The sequence below is a fragment of the Bacillus rossius genome, chromosome 15 (assembly GCF_032445375.1).
Source record: "Bacillus rossius redtenbacheri isolate Brsri chromosome 15, Brsri_v3, whole genome shotgun sequence".
Taxonomy (NCBI): domain Eukaryota; kingdom Metazoa; phylum Arthropoda; class Insecta; order Phasmatodea; family Bacillidae; genus Bacillus; species Bacillus rossius.
In genome coordinates this window covers 9,892,863-9,915,109 of record NC_086342.1, presented here as the reverse complement: position 1 = coordinate 9,915,109, position 22,247 = coordinate 9,892,863, and the positions used below count along the sequence as shown (strand labels likewise).

Sequence of the window (22,247 nt, the reverse complement as noted above, 5' to 3'; positions counted from 1 at the left end):
TTATAAAGTCAAGTGGAAAGTTAACGTGGTTCCCATTGCTCATTACAACAATAATTTCGGCAATAAAGGTTATTTATTCTTGCATTTTAAAAATCTGATTACTAGTATAATTTCAAGTAGGTATTTGTTATTTTATTATTAAAATAAAAATGATTCAATTTTATTCATAAACGTATGCAATCATTTCATCAATGTTTTGTTATGACGTTGTAACGTTAAACTATCGTCCGTAAACCGACTTTACAGAAAACCACAATTTTTTTTTCCTGAAGTTTTGCGCTCCGTTATTCGCGCACGGGTGGACAAGGGCCTTAAAATATTCGACCGGGTGAAACCAAGGGCTGCATCAACACGCGCCTGCAGATCGCTTCGTTCAGCGTACACGCGGGTCGTGAACCCCGGTGGGAGTGACGTCACCACCCCGTCGACGAGAAATGGCGTGGTGGGCGATAACCCCAAACCCCCCACCCCCCATACTCCTTTTCCGAACATCCAGGACAGGTGCTATTGACACCCAAGAGGACCACAGCCGTTCCTGGAACCGAACCGGCTACCATCAGCGGGTTACATCACGGCCTCACCCGGATCGCCTGCTGACTGGCGGATCGTGGCGAAGGTCAATGACCCGTGTTCATCCGCGCGCGGTTTTAAGGCTTGTGAGGGGGAGGGTAAGGGGAGGGGGGAGGAGGCGATGACCCCTCGCCACGCGCGGGAAGCCTTCATTTCACAGACGAGAGAGCCAAACCCGAAAGTTCCCCGAAGTTCATGCTAGGAAACCGTTCACATGATTTCACAGTATCTTTAACGTAGCTATCCTAACCAAATCGGACCGTCCGCAATGTTTTAAAGCATTTGTAATGTAGCTAACCTAACCTAATTGACCACACAGAGCAAAAGGTTTGTCTGAATCAAACAAATATTTGTTTGTATATGGCGAAACAAATATTTACTTGGTGGAAAAAAAAATATTTCGTTAGTTTAACCAAACTCGGTAAGTAACAAAAATAATTTTGTTACACCTAACCAAATATACTTTTGAGTTGAGAAAATCATTTTGTTGGGTCAACAGAATCTTTCCTACTACAAAATATATGTTTGAATTAACAAAATGTATTAATTTCGCCATGTATAAAGAAATATTTGGTTGAGGCAAACAAACATTTCTCTCAGTGCATTAGGTATCATGAGTTACAATGAACAAAAAAAAACCGAACATGCACGATCGGGCGTTTGGCTGTCTCGGTTGTGAAAAGATGGCTTCCCGTCCAGCGCGAAATTCTCCAGTTGTTTTTTTTTCCTTTGAACCTACGAAGAACATATTTCCATAGTGGTACACCCCTCTCTCTCTCTCTTTTTCACGCGTGATATCTTAGTTCTCGGTAAACGGCATTTGGCGGGAGTTAATTTCGTGAATGGAACGGGAAGTCGCACGGAACGGAAAATGCGTTAACAAAAACCGAGGCTGCCATCTGCGGCGGATGAAGCGAACCAAAGTTCACAAGCCAAAAGTAAACTTTGTACTATTAACTGTTTGATTAAATTTTAACTAGATGGGGGATTATTTTAAGAAAATTCCTAGTCGAAAATAAGTTCCAAAGCCGGAATTTAGTTAGCGTTTTTTTTTTTTTTTTTTTTTTTTTGCGTTTATCGGAGCCGTGTCATTATATAGTTTAAAATTTCGGTTTCCAAAATTGATTCATCTTATAGTCAACGTATCTTCTCCGGCAACGTATCCTAGCGGCAGGTACGGAAACGTCTCGTTATTTTAAGGAATTCAACTTTAAATATTGTGTCAGAGTTGTAAATGTATTTGCAACATGAAAACACATGAATTTGCGCGTAACCGAGTTTAGATGTTAGTCACTTCTTTTTTTTTTTTAATTTTTAAATATAGGTACATTATATTAGTCCTGACAATTCCCATGTCGAGATACCTGAAGTAATGCAGTCCATGGCTCGCATGTGCCTAAAGATATATCATTCCCATCAACAGCCGGAAAAAGGGGGGGGGGGGGGGTCGGGAACCGAAAAAAAAAATGATCGAAAGGGCCATTATTGTTGAATAGTGAGAATTTGAGCCTCAGATCAAGTAGTTTACCCAGCATAACCCACTTTATGACTAATTGCCTTTTGATTTTTGGTTGAAATTTACTTGGTCTTTGACCATGTGGATGTTTAACAGGTTTTGACGCCGAAGCCAGCATGATATTTTAATGACTTACTATTTATGAATTTCTATGTTCATAGTTCAGATTGGGCTTTAATGTGAAATGCCAAACAGGTTTCTTGACACATTTTGTCACGTTCACAGCGCACACGTTCCACACAGCATGTAATCTTTACTGTGCACATTAACTTTACCATTCAAATTTGAAGTGAAAAATTATTTTAGTGAAATTATTAAGGTGGTATGCGATTCAATACAAAAATTAATGTGCATTCAAATTTTGACCAATTTTTTATATTTAAAAGTTTCATGTAATAATTGCCAAAATTATTAAAACCCTATGTCACAAGCTCCAGAAGGATAATAAAGGAGGAGTAAAAGAATACCTATTAAATTGTCAAATTAAGTGACTTCCTTACACTTTTTTACAGAAAAATCTTGTGAGCCTAAAAATGGAACTTTCCTCTCCTTTGAACAACTGTTCCAAAGCTCAGTGTTTATTCGTAACTACGAGCAGTTTGGGCTGAAATAATAACACACAAAATTTCACATAATTTTTTTTTATTTCAAACATTATTCATTCACTCCTCACAATTTAACTTTCAGCGAAGCTCACATTTAATTTGCATTTGTTCTCTGGGTGACACATATAGAGTTGTGTTGAAATGAATTATATTTTATAGCTGCCCTCAGTAACAGAATAATAATGGCAACCTAAGTACAGTTATAAGTCAAAATGGAACAAGTGTTTTATTAATACAGAGGAAAAGATTATGGGTTTGAAAAATTGGCTATAGTAAATATGATGGATTGGAACTTTACCTCAGCCTAGTCCGTAAGTACCATGAACCATGTATGCAAAGGCTATTAAGTTAAATTGCCAAGGTAGTCACTGTTACTTGTTAAAACTATTCTGAACTGAGTTATGTATGAAGAAGAAAGTTTTCATGTTTATTAAAGTAAGGAAATTAAAAAAATACAGTGTAAGTGTGAAAGTTTGGACTTTAAATATTTGAAAATGGTTCGCTTGAAACTAAAAATTTTGTTGGTATGCAAATTACACCCAAAATTCTGTAAATAAAGATTTTGCACCATGAAAAACTGTGTTATGACAGCAGAACATTATAATACAAAATGGATGTTGGCAAAATTCTGATGCCATACCATTATGCCTAAAAATTAAATTATTCCAACATTACAAACACATACATTAACCTATTATTCTTATAGGCAGATTTTCCTTGCAACCGTTATCCAATTACTAGCTATTCTGTAAACCCTTCATCTGCAATTACACACGTCCTTCATTAAGAATCATAAGATATAATGAATGATAATAAGTTATGCTCAGCAATTTGTGCAACTTAAGACACCAAACCGTTTTGTTACCTTAATAGATTACTCTACTCACCCAATATACAAGATATAACCGTAAAGCTAGCTAAAATTGGAAGAAGAAGAAAAAATACCACCATTTCTGCTAATCAAAACTAATATTTGAAAATAGATAACAAAGTAACTTATTCAAGCAATGATTAAAGTCAACATGCTAATCATCATAATTATTAGACTGAAAACCAAAATACATCAGGGGGTAACTTCAACTTCCAAGAATAAGGCACAATTTGTGGACATTTTTTCACTATTATACACAAATATGAGGTGTGGCAATATCCCAAACTCCTCTGCAAATAATTTTTAATGTATAAAATTCCATATGTAGTACGAAATAACTAAATAAAGTAAACAAATGAGATTTAAAAAAAAAATTGGAGGGCCTCTTATGAACAGACAAGGTTGCAACTGCATTTTACTTTCACAAGTAATTTGGAGTGTGTGGCCCTAGAAAAATGTTTTGAAATACACTCTTACTGATTTTAGACCAATATTTTTAATGGTTAAAGAGTGCAAAATGCAGAAAGTAAAAAAAAAATATATATAAAAGGGTGTAGAGGAAGTTAATAAATGCTTCGAATTAAAATACATACATACTTTTAAACTTGAATTAAGATCGTATATAAAAGTAATGAAACTACCTGGAGAACAAGTATCTGTATAGGACACAAAAGCTGCAGGAATTATATTATTAAGTGTTTACCAATTTTTTGACCACGAATATCAATGAAATATTTTTAAAGTTATAAGAATTTTCTTTATGTGCATGAGAAAACATAGAGGAGAAGATAAAAAAAGAGGGTAATTTGAAATGCATGTCCACAACAAGATTACTGGTGATTTTAAATCGCACCCCTCAAAAATTTAAGTAACAGTCAAAAAAACCATATTGTTTATACTTTTTTTTTGTGTTTTTCAACAGCACACGGCTTTATCAATGTAAAACTAAATATAATATTAATTATCATAGATATAGAGTCCATTTTTGACATTGGACAAGAGAGAAAAAAAAAGGGGGGGGGGGGAAATGGAAATAAACCATAATAGTGAATTCTTTTCCTGTAAATTCTGGGATACAGTTAGTTGTCTCACAGGAAATTAAAGAAATGGAAAATTCAATACTCTGTAAGTACATTATGACCATTGAATAAAGCACTCCTCTATATGTGAGGCACAGTCCTGCAGAGAATTCCATTATAACTCCAACACCACATGTACGAAACTCTGTCAAAAAGATCCCACCTCGCAAACAAGTTTTCAGTTTGTTTCAGCATTACATTTTCTACCACGTATAAAATTCTTTTTGGGCAGAGTGATAACCATTTCTTAAATCGGTGCCTAAACGTTAAGAGATTGCTCAGCTTTGTCTGTAGTTAATCTCCATTTATTAACATTAACGTCTTGTTATCGCTGCCAATCATTAATTAATAGCCTGCAATCCAGCACATCATTTTGAACATACCCCAGGATCTACAGCGCAATTTGTATTCACCAACTGAAATAAAGAACGAGCTTCGAAAGCTTGGCCTATCTATGCATTACGATATCATAGCTAAATTCTAACATCTTAATTAAGCAAGTATAATATGTAACAAGTACATATTCAACTGTTTAAAAACAAATCTTTTCTCACTGTGAACCCCCAGAGAACAACAGCTTCACACGTCATTTGTAATACAAGTCCTAAAAAACAGTTATGCTATTAATAACAAAAATAACTTGGAACAAATATTGAACCACCACAGTCCTCATTACAACCAATCATACAATCAACGTCTCTTCATTTTAAACTCATGTCTATATATTAATATATATATTTCTGTAAGGACTCACTCTTAGGACCTAGCTAAACTCCACTGTTTATACAGGTTTATATTTATATAATATTACACCAGTTATGAATTATATTACACAAACATTTACTACTTCTATAAAATCAGAACTTGGAAAGTGTGCTGACTCAGTAGTCTGTTACTGCACGAGGCCTGGTTACACAAATTAAAACTAACTATTAACATACATGTCGATGGCACTTGCGTTGTCAAACTGCGTTGCTTGGTAGGGTATGAACATCCATACAAAAAAAAAATCACTACGAGTTATGGCGAAAGTAGAAATGTACACACATAATCATATGACACATAAAAAAAAATCTCGCATAGTCACTCTTTACATACGCACACATAACAATGCCAATACATTTACTCAAAAAAAAGGAGAAAAAAAAAAATCCACCCTGCATCATGTTCCTAAAACACATTTTAACACAAAATTTCACAAACCAAAATATACACACACCAATCAGTTTACATGCATGTTAACACAACATCTTACAAATTTTTACAAGTTCCTCCCTCCCCCCCTTAAAAAAGTGAAATTTTCACAAAATAATTGGTGTGGAGTAGCAATAAAAACCACGTGTTTTATAAACATGTAGTAAATGATCTTGAGTTGATCAAGAAGCCAAACAATTATTTTCAACAAACTTTATAGATTTTTATTAAACTTTACTAGTTTTCTTAGTTACCATCAACAATTCTGAACAGCGATGATAATCGATGAGACTACAACTTATTCAAGGCAAGGTATACTTCATTTTCTCTCATTTGTTATGCCAGATCTGAAATTAAAACTACTTTCCTGATCTCTATGTAACACAGTTACATCATTAGTCATTACTATAAAACCTCAATCCCAGAGTGGATGTAAAATTTATAAACTATAGACCTGAATGAAGTTAATTATTATAGTTAATTATTAATGTTAAAAATAGTTTTTATTTCTTCATAAAGTGAACATTTTAAAACACAATAAAACAATTAATAATTTGAGCTTTGCTGATCAGTATTTAATAAACAATATAACCAATGTTTACTTTTTAATGTAATAAAAATATAGCTACTGAAATGACTGTAGATGTCTGTACCATAAAAACAATAAGGCAACATTTATTTGTCAAGATGACCATAACATATTAGGAACTCTTCTGTGCTGCATTATAGATACAGTTTTCAAAGAACCTTAATTTAAGTAAATAATGCATACTTAATTACTCAGCGAAATCTTTCAAAAATATATGTCAAATTTTTATTTTAAAGAATATACATATCCCCAAAAAAAAATATAAACATTCATAATATTAGCTGCAAGTATTCATACAATTGACATTATTATTTAAACTAAAATTTGTAACAAAAAAATATATAACTGTATGTTTTGATGAATTATTATTTATAAATGTATCATACTTAATCACAACCTAGCAGCTAAAATTCATGAAATATCCTCCTAATTTTAGTGTTAGAGGTATCTTATCACAAAATATAACCATATACATAAATTACAGGTAGTTATTGTAATGTTTTCATTGTTAAGTGAAATACTCACAGGAAACCCCTTAGTTTTAGAGGCTTTCATTACTGTACTACTCTTAAAACACGACTAGAATTTGATCTGTTAAGTATCAGCAGAAATTCTGAAGCATTACTTGTATGTACACACCGATGATGGAACAACAAAATGTTCGTGTTCCATAGTAAAATATCACTGTAACATTTTTTTCCTTAAAAGGTAACCTTTATCCATCAGGAACACAAAAATTACTAAAGAAAACATAAAATAACTAATTTGCTTCTACTTTGTGAATTTTTATTTTGTACAAAACTATGTGGCAAGCAAAGACTATTTTCAATGTTAAAGTAAAACACATTGATACAACGTACTTAGTTAAAACTTAGAGATGAAAACTAAATTCTAAAATAATCATAGTCTACGTTAAATGAATTAAAATCAATGCTGCATTTTCACACCTAAGCAATGCTTTCAAACATGCCATGACTGAATAACAATACTTGGAAATAGAAATAGTATAAATAAAGTGTCAAAAAATATACATGTACCCTGCTATAACTGTTTTTCCTATTATTTTTTTTCTGCAACAAGTAACAAATAAAGATCATCATTTAAAATTCAATATCTTTTACGAAACTTGCATATTCGTTGACTGGTACGCTATATTTCAAACCTTTGTTTTCACTTAATCCTAGGCTTTTTCCTGCGGGTGCAGTTAAATTTTTCAGAGAAGCCATTCTGGGACTAAGGACTTGTTGCAAACTTTTATACAAACTGCAGAGGTAAAAATTAACCTACCAATGTTTGAATTTTTGGTTGCAAGAAATACCTGAGTGTCCTGTAAAGACCAAAGAAGGCAATAATGACTCATCACAAAAATAAAAAATTAAAAATGGTTCTGTCAGGAGAGCCAACAAACCATTGTTCTTCGCTTTGAATGGCTATAAGCAAAATTATGATACGACATAATTATTTTTTTTTATAAATCATGGCAATCTCTACTTCAGTGCAACAGCTGCATTATTATTATTGGCCAGCCAATCAGAGCCGGTAATGTAAGAAACGTCTTAATGAACGGAGCATATTCAAGCCTAAAAACTGTCCTAATTCCCAAAACATCATCTCCAACAATGCCTAACATAGAATGTATGCCGGGCAGTGTTGGTAAAAGTGTGGACATTAAAATTTGTTTTAATATTCTCAAACAGAAATAAATAATTTAAAAAATTTTGTTCTGTACCCAAGCTGGTACTTCAAAATGTTTAAATCAGACATTGAACATAGAAGGTATCAACAAAACACGAGGCAATAAAAACATTTTAAAAATCCCTCTAAAAAAATTTTTTTTTGTCCTTCAGGTAAGTACATCATATCCTGCGATACAAACATAGTTTCGTTAATAATCTTTTGTACTGTTATCATTTCCACAAGAAAAACTCGTCGGAAAAAAAAATCATGTTAAGTATGTTACGATATTTAAGAGAAAAAAAAACCAAAGGTACATTTACGACACATACACACACATTAACAAGAAACAATTCTTTTTTCAATTTTCGTTTCAAGGACAGGCGTTTGAAAAAAATATATATGTATATAGCTTGGACATGCAAAAAAAAAATTAACAAACGAGATCCCTCGACGACTAAGCTACAAAAATAGTCCCCGCGGCTCCATGGAGGGGAGCGAGAGGGGGCAGGGGGAAGAGGTCCATAGTTCGCTGCCCGCGACTGTACAGCCTGGTTGAGGTTTGGCGCTGGGGAGAGGGGGGGGGGGGGGAGAAAGAGAGGAGGGACGATGCGTCCGCCAATCAGGAGAGGAGGCGCCCTTGCCGCAGCACCTGAAACACGACAGACACGCGTGCCAAATTTTTTAAAAATTTTTTTTAGAAATGTTCCTAACTAAACTAAGTGTATTTTTCTAGGAGGGGTAACTGCGTGTCTGGCCGCAGCCTCTACGCCTAATCATTCTGGGTTTCAGCCAAGCAGAAAGGAGAATCCTTCTTTTCACAGACGAGAGAGCCAAACGTCCGATCGTGCATCTTCGGTTTTTTTTTTTTTTGGTTCATTGTAAATAAATATGGCGGTGTTGATAAAAGGATACTAACGGTCAATTAGGTTAGGTTAGCTACATTATAAATACTTTAAAACATTGTGGACGATTGATTTGGTTAGGATAGCTACATTCAAGATACGGGAGAAAAAAAAGCATGAACTTCTGGTTTTGACTCTCTCGTCTGTGAAGAGAAGGCTTCCCTGCAGAAAGGGTAGCATGCAACGTGTGTTTTGTTCGGGGATTGGCCAGCCTGGTAGTGATAGATGCCGTGACCATCTCCCCTGTCTAGGATCCAGACTGTGAGTAGCCAAGTTGGGCGGGGGTAAAACGAGAAGCCTAAGATGTCCATCAAGTTCTGTCCCTGCCCGAACACGCCCGAATATTCACCTTCGGCCAACCTAGGGATCTGTTTGTTTTATTTCTGCTCAGTAAAAATGAATTTCAAATACTAAAAGTGGTCGGTTAGGTCAGCTACATTAAAACACTTTAAAACACCATGGACGGTTAGTTAGGTTAGTACAGCTACATTATAAATAAACAGAGAAATATAAATATAGGATATAAATAAACCCGAGGTTGGCCGAAGGTGAATATTCGGGAGTGTTCTGGCAGGGACAGAACTTGATGGACATCTTAGGCTTCCCGTCTTAGATCCGGACTGTGAGTAGTCGAGTTGGGCCCAGGTGAAACCTGCATAGACACCGTCATGCGGCGTGCAGTAGTGCGTGCAATAAGAGTGCAGGAGATTCAGCACAGGACAAGGTCGAGGGCAGAGAAGGGTCCAGCCATGCCTAGGGTCGGGAGCCCGGACATTTGAACAGACAGAAAATAAAGCGAGTTAATAAAAACGGGGTAAAAAAATTGGTTGTCTGCAAAGTCGGTTTACGGACGATAGTTTAACGTGACAACTTCCTAACAAAACATTGATGAAATGATTGCATACTTTTATGAATAAAATTGAATCATTTTTGTTGAATTATCACTATTTTGTATGGATACAAAGAAGGAGTGAAATTATATCTACAATTTAATTGATAAATTTACTTTTATTTGCACTCATTAATTCAAATATGTTTATTACTTTAACGAACAGATTATTTTAACTATAACTTTTATACATATTTGCTATTTAACTTCTTCCAATCTGTGTTATTCTTTTAAGGATAGCACGATGATAGAAAAAGTAGGAAACGAATGGGAGTGTTTCAAGTTTAATGTGCCTCGGAAAAGTCAATTCGATGGTTGTTCCAATCGAGTGGAAGAGAGATAGATGCGGCGCAAGCGTACAGTGAGCGTAACGGGACACAGCGTAACGGAACAATGTGCGTAACGGGACACTTCATCGATTTATTAGACGTTGTCACGTCAAAAAAAAAAAGGCTACTGCAACTGACACCTCAACAAGTCCATTTCCCCAGGCAAAGGAAAAAAAAACACCTTAGTTCCAGCACACAGACGTACAGTTTAAATAATATTATTTACGTTCACAGCCAACAAACGCACAAGAAATCAAGTCCAATCAAAAATTCCACTTTTTTAAGTATTGCTCCAAAAGTGCAAAGTAAATGAAATCTACGTTAAAAGTGGTTATGTAATTATAGTTCTTTTAAATTGTTAGTTTTTAGTTTTTTTATTATTATTCATACTATCCGTAACTTCGAGATAAAATGTTAAATATAGGTGTATGAAAGACTCGTATTTGTTGAAATCCGGCCTCTGGGTGAATTGTCCGTGGATAAATAAACAAATGCATTTCAGCTGACGTGAAATTTAAAAAAAAAAAATTAGAATTCCTACTTAAAATCCTCTTTATCCAAATAGCCAAATGCATCCTTAAAATAATACATCTTAAGCCTCAGTCTTACACGACATCTTGATTTTTATTTCTGAAATTCTGAAAATTTATCACGACACTGCTCTTGCATTAGTTGTGTAGAAAATCATTGCATCAGATATTCACAAAGTCACGCGAGTGACAACATTTGTCCCGACAGTATCGAACTGGAATAAAATAATATTTTCTTTCTACGTTTCATTCCCACAGGCTTTGAAAAACATATAATCACACGTCGATTCCACACCCCTACAGTATAATTTCTCCATAATACGCAACAACATTGATATTTAAAAAAAAAAAATTATATCGTGAAAATTAGTTGTGCGTATAACTTTTTCAAACATTATGTTGTAAATGTTTGCAAGATTTTTTTTTTTTGGTATTTGCTAGTTAGACCTCAATTTATTTTAGGTAATTTCATTATAACAGCTAACACATATTATAAACAGCTCAATGTTACACAACTTAAATATTAATTTAATAATACTGAAATCAAAGGTAATTTTCGAATTTAGATGACTTTATATGTCAAGCCTAATTTAATGACATCGATATTATCCAAACGAAATATCGAATGATAGATACAACCAATATGTATAAGAAATTTTGTCATCCCTAGTCGCACCTTTGGCGCTGTTGTGATTCCAGCATCAAACATAAAAGTTTAAGTTTGTGTTTTAATTGTAGTTGTGTTGTGTGCTTTTAGCGTGGTTGTGTTTTTGATCGTGGTTGTGTTTTTGATTGTGTTTAAGTGGTTGTGTTTTTTAAAGTGGTTGTGTTTTTTAAAGTGGTTGTGTTTTTTAAAGTGGTCGTGTTTTTAAGGGATTGTGTTCTTTGTGGTTTTGTTTTTTGTGGTTGTGTTTTAGGGTGTTTTTTATTTTGGTTGTTTTTTTTATTGTGGTTGTGTTTTTTTAACGTGGTCGTGTTTTTTATTGTGGTTGTGTTTTTTTATTGTAGTTGTTTTTTTGTGTTTGTGATTTTTGTGTTTGAGATTTTTGTGGTGATGGTTTGATTGTGGTTGAAGAGCAGACTCACCGCGGGGGAGGCGAGGGGCGTGCGCGGTGACGTCAAGTCTCGGGAATGTGGCTGCACCAGGCCGGGCGAGCAGGCGTCCAGCTCACGCCTCCGCCGCCTGCAACCACAACACAGTCCCTCAGGAGACGTGGCACTCAACCACCACCAACAACAACATTCACCAATTAGTTAATTACAATCAGGGGCGCAACAACGAAATTTCCAAAGGGGGCGCAATATACCTTTTTATAAAGAATCATCGATCCCCCCTATTGAAGCGGGGGGGGGGGGGGGGGTCCCGGGGTCCTCCCCCGGGAAAATTTGTATTTCAAGGTGGAAAATGGTGCTATTTAAGCAGTTTTATTATCTAAAAATTGATTACACAGCACTTTATTTGCCCCACGTTTGCCCCCACTTCAAGGTTTCAGAAGGGGGGGGGGGCAAAATTCCCCTTGCCCCCCCCCCCTGTTGTTGCGCCCCTGATTACAATTTATATCGTTAAGGCGCGGTCTCACACGCCAACTGATGTTTTTTTTTCCCACCCATTTTTTTTTACGTTAACACTTTTTATTTATTCTCGACACCTCCCTTGTATCTGTTGTTCTGCCACAGATATATTTCCAACACATGCAGTGGATGTAAAAGGACGCGTAAATATTCGTAACTATCACAACTTGCACAACTTTTTAACACCCCAAGATATTGCACTGAGTGAATATCTGCAGAAAATATATGTGACAGATCAAATTCAAATAAAGGCATGGATGGAGTTAAAATTTAAAAAAAAAAAAACCTAAAAAAGATAATACCAAAAAATTCACGATGGAAAAATTACACTTCAATCAATGTTTCGGTTGTATTGCAAACATGGCGCTAGCCATTAGCTTGACATAAAGGGCCATCACTTTTTTTTTGTAAACGGAACAGAAGTATTTATGTAAGATTATAGACATTTGTAAATTTGTACATTTACACGAAAACAACTGTGTCACCACAAAATAGTGTTCGCAGTAATACTGGGTTTGGATTCTTACCCGGAAATTTATGCTTTGTGTTTTCCCAGTACCTTCAATAGTTAGTTCCCTGAATAGCTTTACAGTATAAACTGCGCACATAATAAGCCTGATACCACAAATAAGGTCCAATTATTGAATTTTCTATTACCTTTTCATTTTTTAAATTATTCTTGAATGCAAAAACAATTAAAGTAAAAAAACGCAATTTTCGTATGAAATACTTGTTATTATTTCAATCAAATAATTTTTTATTGCTATTCGTTACTAATAGATAAAGGAAATGGGATTCATTACAGAAAAAATTATGAAAAGAGTGTTACGGGCCGTTCATTAAATACGTAAGGATCCCTTGATGTAAGCTTTTGCACATACGCCATTACTAAGCACTTTTTCTGTAGAAGAAAACTAAAAAACACCCAAAAGACAAAAACACAAATAAAGCAAAAAATTGCTCTTGTCAACAGGATATAAACATCACATAATATTCCATAACAGGAATATGGTCAACAAACACAACACATTTTTTTTTGCTTAGTTTGTGTTTTTGTCTTTTGGGTATTTTTCAGTTTTCTTCTACAGAAAAAGTGCTTAGCAATGGCGTATGTCCAAAAGCTTACATCAAGCCATGCACTCCCATTGCACAAATCTTTCAAAGACAATACGTAAGGATCCCTTGAAGAAATAAAAGGGGCTGGTTTGTGTTTAAAAAAATCTCTACATGACCTTATCTCGGAGGGAGAGGGAATAAAAGCTATTCTTACGTAATAGTTTACTAAAATTTTAAGTTCACCTGCATGGAAAAAAAAATTGGTATCGCAATTGTGTTTTAAGCCTACTCGTTCATTATGTTACGCAAAGTGTTAATCGTTTGTAAAGTCGTATCTGTATCTCACACTTCAAATAAAGATGTGATTGTATCAAATATCTTTAAACAATGGGGAGGTGTTTGTGATAAGGCGAAATTATTTAATATTTCCAAGAATATCTCTAACAATAGTAGATGAAAGTTCCATTGTAAACGATAGCATAACCTTTGTTAAAATAATTCAAGTGCGAGTTTAAGATTTTTTTTTAAATTGTCTACAACATGAAATATGAAAAGGAGGTAAGTGTGATTACATCAAGGTAACAACATACTATGTCTCCGAACACTCTGAAACAAACGTTTTTTTAAATCATATAGTCAATCTACACCCAATTTTTTAACTTTGAAATTATCATTCTTAAACCGTTATGCTATGAAATAAAAAAATCTTCTGCATCTGAAAATATATTTTGTATAGTTTTTCAGTAAAAATGTTTTGGAATAACCACACACTTTTTTTTTTAGATTTTTAGCACTGCTCAAAAATTGCGAGAGAGAGAGAGAGAGAGAGAGAGAGAGAAGCCACGGGTTATTGGCTAGACTTTAAAAAAAATAATTATAACAAAATATTCTTTTGACCAGCAGGGAATAAGGCGACTCAGTTCCTGTTACGCCCCCAAGGCTGTAACACGACGAAGGTACAGTAGCGGACAAGTTTTTTTTTTTTAAGGGAAAGAAGATGGGGAGGTAGGGTGTTAGGGGTAGTGGGTAGGGGGTAGGGGGTATGAGGTAGTGGTAGGGGGTAGGTGGTAGGGGGTAGGTGTGGCCGCGGGATCGACGCCCGACCCGTTGCTAGGGACGCTCGCCGAACCATAACGCCGGCGCCACTCGCGACTGGCGCCGGTGGGGCCCTGCCCGGGCGAACAGCCAAAAAAAAATCCCCCCCCCCCGGCCATTCACCCATCCATTTTTCCATTCCTCCCTCCGCAGCCCCCGACATCCTAGCTTCCACCGGACGGGCGTAAAAGTGGGGAAAGGAGACCTCGTGGAGAGGGGGGGGGGAGGAGGGTAGACAGGGAAGATGTCATAAGGAAATGAGTGATGACTCCCCGCGAAGATTGGGGCTCCCAGTCGGCGTATCTATCTACAAACGTGTTTCATGGGGCGGTGTGAGTGGGTGGGTGGGTGGGGGGAACCCTTGAAGAGGGGGGGGGGGGGCGAATACGAAAGAAAGAGATAAAGACACGAGGAGGAAGGGATAGTAAAAAAAAAAAAAAGGGAAGGAATCTCTCTAATATCGATTCGCCCGAATGAGGTGGTGTAGGGTGGAAAGGGGGGGGGGGTGAATTCGATGGCCAACACACAAGGGGGGCAAAGGAAAAGAAGAAAAAAAGGGGAGAAGAAAGGGGATGGATGTAGCGAGGAGAAGAAACAAGGGGGGGGGGGGGGTTGGGTGGCCACCCCATACGCGCAATTTGCATGTCTAGACGCCGGTAAAGGGTGAGAGGCGAATTCACTCCCTTCCCTCCGTTCCTTATATTTCCTCTCCTTCCTCCTCCGTGCAATTGTTAACGTTTATCGTCCCTGCCCGCGGGGTCGCCTTGGTTCGAGGGACGAGGAGGAAGACCCGGGGGAACTGTCGACGGCGGCGACGACACGTCGCCTGCGGAGGTTCGAACCGCGGACGACCTCTACCTCCCCCGTCGACGGGAGACCTCGGCGGCCCAGCGAGAACCCTCAAGTTCGCGAACACCCTGTGCCGTTCCGACGCCAGGCTACGAAGGATGGATCCCCACGCAGCTGCCGACGCAATACCGTAGAGACCGGAAAAATTCGACGTATTCATTTCACGATACATGCTGGAATCCAAACAACCGTATCCTTATATTGCTTCTGAAATTGGCTTACAGTTCATCTGAAGGACTTCCGAGCCGATGGAAACCTTTCATCCAAAAAGAGTATCGAATCGCAAGCGTCCCAGTTGACAGGTGTCACGAGTCAATAGCCAATGAGCAAGTGGCATTTGCCTGAGTAGGTACGGGGTTGTGGAGTCTATCCTAGAGGTCATCGAAAGCGCGAATTTTTCCGGTCTCTACGCATACGTCAAGACGCCAGTACGGCTGACGCATACGTCATGACGCCAAGTACAGTTGACGCATACGTAGAGACCGGAAAAATTCGCGGATTCATTTCGTGATAGGCTGAAATTCAAACATGTGTACAATTCTGCTGGTTCTGCTATTGGCTCGCAGTTTAACTGGAGCTCTCTGGGCCAATGTGGGACTGTTGACCAAAGAAGCGTCCAATCACAAGCTACCCAGTAGAGACGCCTCACAATTTAGTACCCAATTAACACGCGTGTTTACTTGAGAAATGCAGAGGCTAATGGAGGCTATCCAAAGGTCATTGAATCCGCGAATTTTTCCGGTCCCTACGCATACGTCAAGACGCCAGTACGGCCGACGCATACGTCAAGACGCCAGTACGGCCGACGCATACGTCAAGACGCCAGTACGGCCGACGCATACGTCAAGACGCCAGTACGGCCGACGCATACGTCAAGACGCCAGTACGGCCGACGCATACGTCAAGACGCCAGTACGGCCGACGCATACGTCAAGACGCCAGTACGGCCGACGCATACGTCAAGACGCCAGTACGGCCGACGCATACGTCAATACGCCAGTACGGCTGACGCATACGCCAAGACGCCAGTCACATACGTCTAGACGCCAGTACAGCTAACGCATACGTCAAGACACCAGTACGGCTGACGCATACGTCAAGACGCCAGTACAGCTGACGCATACGTCAAGACGCCAGTGCAGCTGACGCATAGATGGCGATTACCATAAAGCGTCAGTCGCCGTCCGCTCCTGATCCTGAAAAGGATGAGATTAGTTGTTTTATTCGATGTTGGAAAAAATGTTGTGAACATCCAAGAAATTCTACTGAAGCTGTTGCGATGGGTATGCTGAAACAACGCTGGTGATTATATAAATAAGGACTGTGTGTGGAAGGCCGTTTTAAACATGGCAAGGTGAAGCGGGCATTTCGATCGCATCCAAACACGTCGACACCATTCTCTCGTGCGGTTGCGAGTACTGATGGTTCATCGTGTTGCCCAACTGTGGATCGCTACCGCTGCCGTCTGCACTGCTCTCTAGCGGCGTGGTCACGAGGCTCTTCTGCCGTAGCGCCTGCCGCCTGCATTTATTTATTTATTTTTTATTCATCTTCTTTATTGGTGGCGAAGTTAAGGCGGTAGGTACGCCTTTTCTTACACTTAACCACTTTTCTGCAATTACATCAAATAGTGGAATATTAAAAATTAAGCATGATATAAGCATATGTTGACTAAATATTAAGAGAACAAATTAAAATTTTAACTTAATGTTCAAATATTAACTATTACAAAAGTTTCAACCATAACTAATTTAAAGTAATTAAAAATTAAGCATAGACATACATAAAAAGGAAAGTGATTAAACATACAGCAAACAGTATCAAAAAAATAGGTGCTACTACCCTTAAGAGACCGGCGTACGCTTAAATTGCAGCACACGGCTTATGGTGCGTGCTGTTGCCAGATCTTTTTAACACGTTACGAAGATGTTCAGGTGGAATTCCGAGTGCACGAGAAGCATGCTAATAGTCAACTTAAGTAATTAATAATGTTTTAGGCCTTTCTCTCTCTCTATGTATGTATGTATGTATGTATGTATGTATGTATGTATGTATGTATGTATGTATGTATCTATGTATCTATGTATGTATGTATATATGTATGTATATATGTATGTATATATGTATGTATATATATATGCTATCACGCCTCTTTTTGACGTGACGTCTAATAAATCGATGAACGCCGGCTGCACGCACGAAAAAGTGTCCCGTAACGCACATTGTCCCACTACGGATGTCCCACTATGGATGTGTCCTGTTTGCTCATTGTACGCATGCGTGGCATCTCTCTTCCACTGATTGGAACAACCATCGATTTGACTTTTCAATCATATTTTCGTCGTTTGAATTATTATTATTATGTAATATAACGATCGTCCACCGATTTTCAGCACAATCGGTACGGTTATTTAAAAGTAATGTTGAATATTCAAATACGTTTTGAACCAACAATGGTGTTTTACAGTTACACATAATAATTCAAATTACACCCGGGATCTTTTGCTCAATGTTTTAAAAAATATTGTAACACATTATAAATAAGTTTGGTGTATTTGGGATGCGTATTTGTTATAAGATCGTGTTATAAAAACGAAATAATATTATTCCCCTACCGTGAACAAAATTTTTATAAATATCTATATATAACATCTGAAACTATGAAATTTTCAAGTATGGTCTCGTGGCCGTGCGATCAGCATTGCTAACTACCAATCCTAAGGTTGTCAGTTCGAATCTCAGCAGCTACAAAAAAATTTTTTGAACTTGTAAAAATAAATACGGCGCACGCAACATTTCAGAAGTAATAGATATATTTGAATTAATGAATGCAGATCAAAGTAAATTTATTAATTAAATTGTACATTTAATTTCACTCCTTTGTATCCATACAAAATAGTGATAATTCAATAAAGTTATTCAGTTTTATTCATAAAAGTATGCAGAGGTAGATTTTATCATAAAAAAGATAGAAAAATTTAAAAAAAATTATTCCTCAAAGAATATAATATTTTTAATGCCTAAATGGTTTGGTTGCAAAAACCTATTGCGGCTCAGTCTCAGGCCGAATATGATATTTCAATTTCTTCTGGATCAATCATTTCATCAATGTTTTGTTATGACGTCACGTTAAACTATCGTCCGTAAACCGACTTTACACACAACCATTTTTTTTAAAACATAAAACAAGGAAAAAAATCAAACGCATTCATTGACAAGAATTCATAAGAAAATAATTGCATTGTCCAATTGATAAATTAAATAAGCGATATCCAATACCTTAATTTGCAAATACTTCTTATGTTTGGCGACAGGGCGCGCAGAAACAAAGGAGATCGCTTACGGAAGCCGGCGCACGTCAGAAAGACAGTCAAAGCGGCCCATTTATTTCCACACTGCGACCTAAGAAGTGGGACTTTCCGCGGCGGTGTGTCGAGCGAACGAAAGCATTAGAGAATCGGTTATTTGGGAGTCGAGATTCCTCCGGAGGTTGAACACGAATCGGGAGAATACTAAAACGACGCAGAGAGAACGAGAAAAGTGAACCGATTCCATCGTCAAACGACTCAACGACGTCGGGAGTGTCACGGTAATCGGTAATCGAAGGCGTAAGTGTGTTCGCAATATCAAACGATAACTGATAAAAAAAAATTGGTTGTCTGTAAAGTCGGTTTACGGACGATAGTTTAACGTGACAACGTCATAACCAAACATTGATGAAATGATTGTATACTTTTATGAATAAAATTGAATCATTTTTATTCAATTGTCATTATTTTGCATGGATACAAAGGAGTGAAATGAAATCTACAATTTAATTGATAAATTTACTTTTATTTGCACTCATTAATTCAAATATGTTTATTACTTTAACGAACAGATTATTTTAACTATAACTTTTATACATGTTTTCTATTTAACTTCTTCCAATCTCTGTTAAGGATAGGACGATGATAGGAAAAGTAGGAAACGAATGGGAGTGTTTCAAGTTTAATGTGCCTCGAAAAAGTCAAATCGATGGTTGTTCCAATCGAGTGGAAGAGAGATAGATGGGGCGCAAGCGTACAATGAGCGTAACGGGATCAGCGTAACGGGACACAGCGTAACGGGACACTTGTTCGTGCGTTCATCCGGCGTTCATCGATTTATTGGACGTCACGTCAAAAATAAGAAAAAGGGCTACATGTTGGGGGTTGCCAAAAATTATATATTATTTATATATTATGTAGGTTTTTATTTTTTACTAAATTATCGGCAAAATCTTTCAGATATGTTCACGCACATTTTTAGTCTGTATACAGCCAGACGTCTGGAATCTCAGCCGACAAGCGACAAGGCCCGCAGTGTACTACCAGTTTACCGTTGTCGGTGACCAGAACTAAAAGAACGAAATAAACGAATCTTATTGAACGAATCAATTGCACGTAACCGATTCAAATGATTCGATTCGGTCAACTGAATCGGTCTTCCCACCACTAATTACAGAGCGCGGTTCGGATTTCCACCGTAAAACTTCATCGGCATTCCTCATCAATTTAATACAATATTTTTGGACATACGCCATTGCAGTTTTGCACTGTTTTGTCATGGAAAAAAAATCATAAATGCAATATAAGAAATAAAAATTTTAAACATGAATCCACAGAGAAGAAGCCTAAATTACGACAGCACCGACGATCAAAGTAGGTTTCCTATGACAAAAAAAGTTTCGACGTTTCGGCAACTGGCATGTTAGTTCCCGTCATCAAACACAAACAAATTGCGTTGTCCAGGTTTGTTATCCGTCTGTATTTACTGTGCTTGTCGAAACTTGTCTCCTCGTTAGCCCACTGGTGTTCGTCGGTGCTGTGATTTTTTTTTTAATGACTAAATCCTTCCACGGAATTTTTTTTTTCTGTTTGATATTTTAAGTTTGAATATGTTCATCTGTTCTTGCATCGTTGTATTGTCCATTATACCTGTTTTAGTTTCATCAATGGGTGCATTTGTTCGACATCAGCTGATACAGGCTTGTTCTATGCGGGTTTTCATATTTATTTCTTATTTTACATTCTTGACTTCTTTTCCCATGACAAAAAAGTTCAAAACTGCAATAAAAAACTTTATTAAATCAAAGTGATTAATTCGCATTCCCCTAGCAGCCAAACCCAATGGTCCAGAATTTTTTTCCCCCTTGCCAAGATCAAGGAGATAAATATATGGTGTACATCATGAGTTTGATGTTAACAGCGGTGGAATTTCGAAGTCGTCAAAGGCGCTGTAAATTTTTTTTTATGAATGAGGGGATCATCTACCTTTTCCTTATAAAAAAAATCCCCCTTTCCGTCGTTGTCAAGGGGTAAGAAGGGAGAATGCAAATAAATGATAGCTTGAGGTCACCCCCCCCCCCCCACACACACACACACACACGGATACAGGATGCTACAGCAAGGCGGGCAGGTTCCGTATTGACGTGATGTTATGGTAGGAGGGTTTATGGGGGAGAGGGGGTTTAAGAGATACCACTTCCGAACAAAACTTTAATGTACCTCCCACCACATAGCGACGTCGTTAAAAGTATATATAGTCGTCAGGCACTGATGGAGTGTACAAGGTGGTTAGGGGGGGGGAATAACGCCGTTTGTACCGTCCGGTCCTCGGGAAATGGCCGTCGACAAGACGATATCCACGGGGGTTCGGAGACCACTGATCGAGTAACAGGCGTCTTGCCTAAAGGCGGTTTGCCCAAACAGGAATTCGTTACGGCGATTTGCCTAAAGTCATTTCGCCTAAAGGCGTTTTGCCTAACGTCGAATTGCCTAACGGCTATTTGCCTAACGCCGAATTGCCAAATGGCGTTTTGCCTAAAAGAGGAAAAATCGTTTTGCCTAACGGCGAATTGCCTGATGGCGATTAGCTTAACGGCGTTATGCCTAACGGCGTTTTTCCTAACGGCGTTTTGCCTAACTCCTATTTGGTCAACGGCGTTTTGCCTAGCGGCGATTTTCCTAAACGCGCTTTGCTAAACGGCGTTTTGCCTAAAATTTGGCAAAACGCCTTTAGGCAAAACGACACATGCCCCACTACTGATAACTAGTGGGGCCATGTTATTTTCCGTGATTATATATATATATATATATATATTTATATATATTGAGACCAGATGTGTGTTTGATGGGTCCTGTGTTCTCGTGATAAATTTTTTTGTTTGTTTTTTGTTTCTCTCGGGTACGCGGTTCCGGCTGTCGGCACGCGAATCGCCGAGTTTTTGTGCGAGAAGCAAACTCGTCCTTGACTGGCCTGGTCGGATGTGGCAGTGAGCTTCTCTAAAGGTCAGTCCAGCTTTCAGTTCGGACTGCTCGACCCGAACTGACAGTATGGACTGAACTGAACATCTTCCCCACACACGATCAGTCTTGTGGTTGCTCTTGCTGTTTGAACGTGTATCGTTTTTATCGTAGAATATGGAAGAAACTTAGGACGTTGCAGTTGCACTTTCAGTTGGAAAAAGGAGAAAAAAAAATTGGCTGTCTGTAAAGTCGGTTTACGGACGATAGTTTAAAGTGACGTCATAAAACATTATTGAATTGATTGCATACTTTATGAATAAAATTGAATCATTGTTATTTTAATAATAAAAGAATAAATACTTGAAATTATACTAGTAATCAGATTTTCAAAATGCAAGAATAATTAACCTTTATTGCCGAAATTGTTGTTGTAATAAGCAATGAAAACCACATTAACTTTTCACTTCACTTTATAAACAGTCGAGTGGAAGAGAGAGAGATGCGGCGCAAGCGTACAATGAGCGTAACGGGACACAGCGTAACGGAACAATGTGAGTAACGGGACACTTTTTTTCGTGCGTGCAGCCGGCGTTCATCGATTTATTAGACGTTGTCACGTCAAAAAAAAAAAAAAGCAAAGCATCGAAGAGTATAA

At 37.6% G+C, this 22,247-nt stretch overlaps 1 protein-coding gene across 2 annotated transcripts in view; it reads right to left on the bottom strand.

Annotated features, from left to right (window-relative positions):
- Window positions 1-2,711: 2,711 nt before the first annotated feature.
- Window positions 2,712-22,247, bottom strand: part of LOC134539719 (forkhead box protein O) — a 382,038-nt gene continuing 362,502 nt past the window's right edge. For both annotated transcript variants that reach the window (XM_063381957.1, XM_063381958.1), the window contains exons 4-5: window positions 11,838-11,934; window positions 2,712-8,750 (exon numbers count right to left, since the gene is read on the bottom strand). The gene's annotated coding sequence lies outside the window, so the exon portion shown is untranslated. The remainder of the gene's footprint in view (window positions 8,751-11,837; window positions 11,935-22,247) is intronic.